The sequence below is a fragment of the Chiloscyllium plagiosum genome, unplaced genomic scaffold (genome assembly GCF_037043375.1).
Source record: "Chiloscyllium plagiosum isolate Xiang-an unplaced genomic scaffold, Cpla_swu_hap1 HiC_scaffold_7, whole genome shotgun sequence".
NCBI classification, from domain to species: Eukaryota; Metazoa; Chordata; class Chondrichthyes; order Orectolobiformes; family Hemiscylliidae; genus Chiloscyllium; species Chiloscyllium plagiosum.
The window spans coordinates 9,347,824-9,357,431 of record NW_028270145.1 but is presented as its reverse complement, the minus strand read 5'-3'; the positions used below and the strand labels follow the sequence as shown (position 1 = coordinate 9,357,431).

Here is a 9,608-nt window from a genome sequence, read left to right as displayed (position 1 = left end):
CTACATTGGGGAGACAGGCTGCCTACTTGCGGAATGTTTCAGGGAACACCTCTGGGACGCCCGCACCAACCAACCCAACCGCCCTGTGGCTGAACACTTTAACTCCCCCTCCCACTCTGCCAAGGACATACAGGTCCTTAGCCTCCTCCATTGCCAGATCCTGACCACACGACGCCTGGAGGAAGAGCGCCTCATCTTCCGCCTAGGAACTCTTCAACCACATGGGATGAATGTAGATTTCTCCAGCTTCCTCATTTCCCCTCCCCCCACCTTATCTCAGTCCAAACCCCCATATTCAGCACCGCCCTCTTGACCTGCAATCTTCTTCCCGACCTCTCTGCCCCCACCCCCTCGCCGGCCTATCACTCTCACCCTCACCTCCTTCCACCTATCGTATTCCCAGCGCCCCTCCCCCAAATTCCCTCCCCGCTACCTTGTATCTCAGCCCGCTTGGCACACCAGCCTCATTCCTGGAGAAGGGCTTATGCCCGAAACGTTGATTCTCCTGCTCCTCGGATGCTGCCTGGCTTGCTGTGTTTTTCCAGCACCACATTTTTCAACTTAGATCACAGCTACCACAATAGGAACAAATGATTAGGTATTGTCTCCCTATAAACGCGGACTGAGACAGAATCAGCTGAAACTATAAATATTTATATACATATACTTTGTGCTGTTCATATGAAGAGCTAAGCGTGCATGTATATGGTCTGAAGCTTTCTCTCAGTATATGCCTAAATCCAGCCTTTGTCTTCAACATCCGTATGTGTTTGTATCTGTGTATTAAGACTTTGAGGAAAAAGTGAGGACTACAGATGCTGGAATCTGGAGGAGGAACACCTCATATTCCGCCTGGGGATCCTGCAACCACATGGGATAAATGTGGATTTCAACAGCTTCCTCATTTCCCCTCCCCCCACAATTTCAAGTCCCAAGCCTCCAACTCAGCATCACCCTCCGGACCTGTCCATCACTCTCCCGTTTGACCTCTCAACCTCTCCCTCACCTTCATCCACATATCGTTTTCCCAGCTACCTTCCCCCCAATCCCACACCTCTCCAACTTATTTCTCAGCCCTGACGCACAAGCCTCATTCCTGATGAAGGGCTTATGCCCGAAATGTCAATTCTCCTGCTCCTTGGATGCTGCCTGACCTGTTATGCTTTTCCAGCACCACACTCTTGAATATTAAGATTTTGAGAGGAGTAAACAATATATAAACTATTCTAACCTGGAAACATGGACAATATCAGAGCAAACATTAAACTAGTAACTGCATTTCAAGCAGGTAAATGACAAATTAACCATGTAAGCCAGTAATCTGTAAAAAAAGCGAGAAAGGAAAATATAGCAAACCCAGTATGGGAACCAATCAGTCTTTGATGAAGAGAACTGAAAGCAAGTTTATAGACTGCTGCTGAAGCAATTGGCTAGTGTCAGGAATAGAGCATATTTTTATGAAAAGATCAACTCTTTTAGTTATTGTACATAAGCTTGTGCTTTTGTAGACTGCTTAATTTTATCAAAAAAATCCACTTGATTTTGGCATATTTATTGCCTAACTTGAATGCAATCTTTTTAAACTTCAGTAATTCGCAGTAAGTGTTGACAATCTATGATTGTGCTTAAATAGTGTGAGGTCTCTGCAAACTGGCAATTCTGGCCCATTCCGGATGTGAGGTCCACCTACCCTTACAATAAATCATTGGTCTTTTTAATAAACTATTTATCAAACTAATGGCAGGAAGTTCCGAGAGCTATGCATTCACACTATGTTTTTACACAAGTCTTTGATGTCTATAATTGCCTTGAATAGTGTATACTTTATAATGAGTATTTGTGGTTATTATGTTTTGACTGAGATCCAAGTAGATATATTTCAGTACTTTCTTCTTTTCAAATTGTCTTCTACCTCATTTTAATGGGTTTTCTCTATGTTTACTATATAGATTATTAAAGCTTGCTTTTCATCATTGCAGTTGTGGTCTTTACCTCAGCTTATTTTCATATGAATCTTGGATCTTTGCCTTGACATAATATACAGCATGAAGATGCTTGGCTTTCTTATGTTGGTATAATTTCTTCCTCTGGTTGCTAAATAGAACATCAAAAATTAAATTGTCCTTTTAATTATAGTCTGTTTTCACACAGGTCTGGCATGTAAATGGGGTGATTAGACACACTGTTATCAAATTGAAAGAAAGTTTTTCACCAGAATGTTCCTTAAAGAATGAATTCCCCTTCCACACTTGCTTTTGGAGCCTAGAATTTTACATTTAAGTTGAATTGGCTGGGTGTGATTAATACTTCAATTGCATCTTTCCAACTTTTGCTCTACATCTGACCCAACTTGAAGCCAACACTATACGCATGCAACTTCAATGTGGATGCTGTATTGAGTAGTCCATTTTGTTTGCTGGAGCTGATGACAAGTGTGACTTCACTAGCATATTGATTCTACCTTTTTGGTTCTCTGTAGTTCCTCTCTCTCCACTTCCTATGCATTTAGTCACCTAATTTAGTAAAAGCACAATTCTTGACAGAAGGTTTGTTTTCCCAGTGGGATTTGATCTAAATCTATGTTTTGAGAAGGCAGCTGAGGATGGTATAGAAGAGTGTAGATGGGTGAACAATTAACGTGAGCTATCCCAGAAGATACTTGCTTCCATTATATGGCTCCCTACTCCATAGGATTTTCAGAACCTCGGAAGACTCACTTTGAGTCCTCCTTTCACTGGCAGCCATTGTGGACAGTGCAGGAGGCCAATATGAAGTTCAACCCCTTTGTACATATTCCTGGAGGCAAAACCACAAGAGGTACTTTAATGCTCCATCTCACATTCGCAGGAAAATTATGTCTCCTCCACTCTCCAAGGAGCTGAGGCAGGAATACAATATTCACTCAATACCCACAAACAAGGATGATGAGGTTCAGGTCATCAGAGAACATGGCAAGGGTCAACAGATTGATGAAGTTGTCCAAGTACACAGAAAACAAAATGTAATCTATATTGAGCATGTGCAGTGTGAAAAAAGCCAATGATACCAGAGTTCATGTTGGTATTTACCCCAGTAAGGTGGTGATTAGCAAGCTAAAGCTGGACAAAAATCACAAGAAGATCTTGGAACACAAGGCAAAATTTCACCAAGCTGAAAGAGATAACTGCAAATACAAGGAAGAATCTGTTGAAAGAATGTAGGAGTAATTACATGTTCCATTTTTGCTATTTTCAATAAAAACTCAAATAAATCAAAAGGAAAAGACGTAGCTCAGTGCTGAAACTTCGACTTCTCCACCTCCTGATGCTGCCTGGCTCACAGTGCCAGGGACCTGGGTTCGATTCCAAACTTGGGTGACTGTCTGTGTGGAGTTTGCACATTCTTCTTGTGTCTGCATGTGGCTTGCTCCCAGAATCCAGGGATGTGCAGGCTAGGTGGATTGGCCATGTGAAATTGCTCATAATGCCCAGAGTATGCAGGCTAGATGGATCATGCATGGGAATGCAGACTTACAGGGATAGAGTTGATGTGGGCCAAATGGCTTGCTTCCATAGTATAAGGAGTCTATTGTATTCTCTTGGATTTCTCTTGATGCCACTGCTGAGATGTGTTTATTCCCTCTTCTCTACTTTGAGACCATTAGAGAAACCTTTTAGAGAAACAAATACAACATTTTATATTTTAATGTAGCTCTTAATTTAAGTCAGGTAAAAAATCTTGGACTTTGTTTTATTCATTTGCAGATTAGGGTCACTCTGGCAAGGCCAGGGTTTATTGCCCATTCCTCATTGCCCAGAGGGTAGTTAAAAGTCAATCACTTTGCTTTGGGTTTGGAGTCACAAATAGGCAAGACAGGGTGAGGTTGGTAGTTTCCCTTCCCAAAGGACACTAGCGAATCAGATGGGGTTTTCAGACAGTTGGCAATGGAATCCTGGTCATCAACCTTAATCATTGACTTTGATTGAATTCAAATTCCACCATCTGCCATGGTGGGATTTGAATCTGGGTACCCAGAACGTTACCTGAGTCTCTGGATTAACAGACTGTAAATAATACCATGAGGCCGTCGCCTCCAGTAACATGTACGCTCAGATGCCAGAAATCTGGGACAGCTGAAATCTGCCCAGAAAAAGGCTCATGTGATTTACTTGTCATGGGGAGAGGCCTGAGTAAAGCCATGTAGAAAATCAATTGCTGGTCTTCACACCTTGACACAGAAGAGGGACAATTGCAATTGGCGAATACAGCTGCTTGGGGCCAGAATTTCATGAGGATGGAAGGGTCTTTGACTGAGCTCGAGCCCTGATTCACCATTGAGGAGGGAAGGATGTCAGTGAGACATATTTGCACCTTCCCTCCATAATGGCATTGTGGAGCTACCTACGGCACATGGACGGTAGCAGCTCAAGAAGACAGCTCACCAGCACCTTCTCAACAGCAGCTCGGGATAGCCAATAAATACAAAGCCACGGGTGAATTTTTGAAGAAAATATAGTTCATGGAAGCAGCTGCACATGTAAAAGTGCAATGAAATGCGTTCAAACTGCTTCCATTTTCATTGGTGAGATATGCAGAACACGGGTTGTAGGCTTTGGATGTTTGAACGAAAGGTCTACAATTGCTGGAATTACTTGGAGCATTGACAATTTCAGCTGTTTCCTTGGAGTCGGTAAAAACAATGACTGCAGATGCTAGAAACCAGATTCTGGATTAGTGGTGCTGGAAGAGCACAGCAGTTCAGGCAACATCCAAGGAGCAGTAAAATCGACGTTTCGGGCAAAAGCCCTTCATCAGGAATAAAGGCAGAGAGCCTGAAGGGTGGAGAGATAAGCTAGAGGAGGGTGAGGGTGGGGAGAAAGTAGCATAGGTGAGTGGGGGAGGGGATGAAGGTGATAGGTCAGGGAGGAGGGTGGAGTGGATAGATGGAAAAGAAGATAGGCAGGTAGGACAAGTCATGGGGACAGTGCTGAGCTGGAAGTTTGGAACTAGGGTGAGGTGGAGGAAGGGGAAATGAGGAAACTGTTGAAGTCCACATTAATACCCTGGCGGGAGATGAGGCGTTCTGGTGATGAGGGAGCGGCGGTGGAGGAGGCCCAGGACCTCCATGTCCTCGGCAGAGTGGGAAGGAGAGTTGAAATGTTGGGCCACAGGGCAATGTGGTTGATTGGTGCGGGTGTCCGGGAGATGTTCCCTAAAGCGCTCTGCTAGGAGGCGCCTAGTCTCCCCAATGTAGAGAAGACCGCATCAGGAGCAGCGGATACAATAAATGATATTGGTGGATGTGCAGGTAAAACTTTGATGGATGTGGAAGGCTCCTTTAGGGCCTTGGATGGAGGTGAGGGAGGAGGTGTGGGCGCAGGTTTTGCAATTCCTGCGGTGGCAGGGGAAGGTGCAAGGACGGGAGGGTGGGTTATAGGGGGGCGTGGACCTGACCAGGTAGTCACGGAGGGAACAGTCTTTGTGGAAGGCGGAAAGGGGTGGGGAGGGAAATATATCCCTGGTGGTGGGGTCTTTTTGGAGGTGGCAGAAATGTCGGCAGATGATTTGGTTTATGCGAAGGTTGGTAGGGTGGAAGTTGCTATCCGTAGGTTTCACCAACTGAAACAGTTAGCAGATAGAAGCTGCATTATTGCTTCTCTCAACAGAAAAGGACAGTGCAAAATCCCATTAGAGACAGACTCTCACCACACCCTCCAGTTCTTTTTCAGGCAATCCTTCCTGGGCCCAGTCAGAATTCCAAGCCCTCAGTTTGTTTTCCAAATCAGGTGGGGCTACCTTAGTATAGGCACACAGTTTGGAAGGAAGGATAGAAGAGGTGCTACACAGGCAACTCTTGGAATGTGATTTAAAGTGAAAGCAAAACAAAGCTGCAGGAAAATCCAGGAACTTTGTGGGAATTCTCTTTATTTGTATGTTGTGCAAAAAGGGGAGGATTTGGGGAGCTGACATTCAATTAAAGCAGTATCTCAAGTGGATAAGGTGACTAAAAGTAAAGCTAATGGAATACTGGGATTTATTGCAAGAGGTAAAGATATATAAATTAAGATGTACTGGTGAATTTATATAAAAACATAAAGAGACTATATTTAGAGTGGAGCTCCACATTTTAGGAGTGTATTAAGGAAATTCAAAGCATGTTACACAAATTCACTTGGATGTTGCTTGGGCATAAGTGAATGCTTTTCTGAACATGAGCAAATTAAGAAAATAAGGCATTTTTGTTAGAAGAGCTCATTTTTAAAGGTGATTCAACAGAGATGTTTAAAAACCATTGAGATGGGATATAGCCAATAAAAATGAACTGCTTCTTGTGATTTGAGTTAATTAACATTTGAATGTCAGCATTTCGAACATAGAGCAGAAGATATTCTTTGCACAGAGATTTGTGAGGCTGTGGAAAGCACTAAGTTAGTTTCTGAAGGAGTGACCATGTTAACATTTGGAAGAGGTCTAATAGGTATTTGCAGAATGGGGAAATGGATGAAGATCAAAATAGGAAATGTGCCTTGGTTGTAGGGTTACTGCTCATGTAGAGACCAACACCGGGTGGGATGAATGACCTTTCTCTGTGCTGTAATTTATTTGTAATTCTGGAATGATCCTAATAATCTTTGATAAATCATTTACTGGTTTTATGTGTGACACTCCTTTTAACACATTTCTTTATGAGATTTTATATTACTAACTTCACCTATTTCCTGGGTCACAGATGCTGACAGCTATTTTAGGCAGCAGTGCCTTCTGTTTTGTGTGTGTGTGTGTGTGCGCGCGCGCGCACGCGCGCGTGTGTATAACAGAAGGAAACATGGCAAATGAATCGCACCACAGTGTGTTCCCCTCTTTGCTGTACCTAACTATCAGACAACTCCAATACTGTCGGTATTTCAGTGTCCTTATCTAAGGAAAGCAACTCATATGTTGCACTTGCACTGCAGTTCCACTTACCAAACTTCAATTACATACCTTCAGCCAGGGAAGGAGTCATAAGCCAGAATATTACCAAATAAAATCTTGTTAAAGTTTTGTGTCTTGCACTCATCGGGATAAATACAAGACCACCAACTTTCAAAGGGAACAGCAGCTTATGTTGCATAAGAAACATGGTGCTGACTGATTAAAAGTGAACTTTGATTGGTCAAACCATTGCCATAGAGAAAGCACAGAAAACAATTACAGTTATGAGTTCAATCCAGTCCCATATTGTCTATGTTGTCATTTATTGAACTGGTTGGTTTCAAGATGATTGCCCCTAGTCAGTGTCTCGTGGTAGAGGTCATATAATTGGAGCAAACAAGAAGACACAATCCTGCAGTTTTGTCTTTCTATCCTATCATCTTCCTTTCAATACATAACAAATTGCATGCATTAACATTTATTTATGAGTTACTCAAGTTACTCACTACATGCACAACTGTTCTCAAGCATTAGCAATTTATTACTCTCACGAGTCTCCAAAGTTGTAATTTAAATCCCTTAATAATATGCATGAATTTGTTTTTGGCTGTTCAACTGAGTGATGTTTCTTCCCAATGGGTGTATCATTTCTATGTAATTTGTTGTTGCTCCAGTGTCTGTAGTTGATCCATGATTGGGGTGCTGTATACCTCTGGGATGAGTTCCATGGTCAATGATTTCATGTGCTGTTGCATGTTGCAAATCTCTTTTGGCATTTTGACAGTTACCAGCCCAAGCTTCAGACTAGCTCCAACCAAAATAAATAGCTTTTTCTTATGTCTGTGATCTGGAACTACAGATCTTTGTTCTTTGGTCCACAGAGTAATCTGTTCCCTTGGCATGAGTATGGTGCCATCATATAACCTCAACCTTACTTTCAATGGCTTTGTTTTTGGATTGCTATGTGCAACCATCTTGCACAGGCCTATGAAGGATATGATTTTGCATGATGCACAAGTGTCTGACACTAGAGATTGACTTAATGTTCTCCTTTTGCAGTTGTCATTCCAACAGACTTAAGCCATGTAAGAGCTAGTGACTTGACTGGACCAACCTGTTGTATGGTGTAGAGTGCTTTTGTCAGAATCTTCAGCTGATCTCTCTACAGTGGCCATCTGGACAGGCCGTTCTGCTATAATGCACATTTCATTAACAGGAATTTGCTGTAATGTGATTAACATATTGGGGACACTGTTTCGAATGTGTGAACTTTTAAAATGTGTGCTTGTTGTGTTTTGTTCTAGCTGAACACTTGCGTCCAAGTTGATCCCATTTCTTGCAATGAGAACACTACTTTCCTCATGCTGGATATGCCATCTTTTCTTTAGTATCATATCCTCTACAGTATTTACATTCTGTATTTATCTATAATTGTTCTGAACTTTCAGCTGAGTGTCTGTTGCAAGACCCTTGTCTGGCCTGCCATAAATATGCTCTACCTGCTGATTTACAACCTCAGCACTTCTGCACATGTTGATCACATTTGAGAGTAAGTTTCTCCTCGGTCAGTAAATGCAGTCTCACTGTTCTCTTATACCTAATGTGATCCTGTCTTTAATTACATAGTCTTTTAATTGAGACAATGCACAGGAGTCTGAGAACTGCTAATAAAGTCACATAGTGATCAGTTAGATTTTCTTCCCTCGGTCCATGATATTGAATATATACCGATTAAATGTTACATTTCCTTCAGCTTGCAAGGGACCTTTGAGGCTTTCAAAAACTCTTCAGTCTGTTTCTTTGTGTTTTTTTCTGTTATCAGGGTCTTGTATGCTTCAACAAAATTGTCTCTCATTCTTCTATATTCCAATGAGCACAGGCAAAATCTGCTCAACCTCTTTTCATAAGACAATCCCTCCATTCCTCGTACCAGCCGAAATAACCTTCTCTGGACTGCTTCCAGTGCCAGTAAATTTTCTTACATAAGGGGCTCAAATTTGTTCACAGTATTCCAGCTGTGGTCTGACTAGTGCCTTGTCCAGTTTTAGCAAAACCTCCCTACTCTTATGTTCCATTCCCTTTAAATGAAGGCAAACGTTCCATTTACCTTCCCTAATAACTGCTGAACTTGGATGCTGATTTTCAAAGTTTCATGCACAGGGTTTCCTCCGGGTTCTCCGCTTTCCTCCCACAGTCCAAAAATGTGCAGGTCATGTGAATTGGCCATGCTAAATTGCCCGTAGTGTTAGGTGAAGGGGTAAATGTAGGGGAATAGGTCTGGGCAGGCCTCTCTTCGGAGGGTGGGTGTGGACTTGTTGGGCCGAAAGGCCTGTTTCCACACTGTAAGTAATCTAATAAATCTAATAAAAAGGACTTCCAAATCCCTCTGTTCCACAGCTTTCTGCAATCTTTCTCTGTTCAGCTCCTCTATTCTTCCTCCCTAATTACAAAACCTCACTTTTTTCCCACACAACGTTGTAACTGCCAAAGTTTGCTCACTCGCTTAACCTGCCTACGTCCCTCTGCAGGCTGTTTGTGTTATCCTCACCGCTTGCCTACCCACATATTTTTGTGTCATTCACATTCTTGACTATAGTACATTCACTTTTCATATCCAAGTCATTAATATATATTGTAAATAACTGGGGGCCAAGAACTTATTCCTGTGACATGCCACTGTTTACAGGTTGCCATTCCTGAAAATGCCCCTCTTA

At 42.4% G+C, this 9,608-nt stretch overlaps 1 pseudogene; it reads left to right on the top strand.

The window, feature by feature from the left end:
• Positions 1 to 1,006: 1,006 nt before the first annotated feature.
• On the top strand, positions 1,007 to 3,648 carry LOC148149550 (large ribosomal subunit protein uL24 pseudogene; annotated as a pseudogene).
• The last annotated feature ends 5,960 nt before the right edge of the window (positions 3,649 to 9,608 follow it).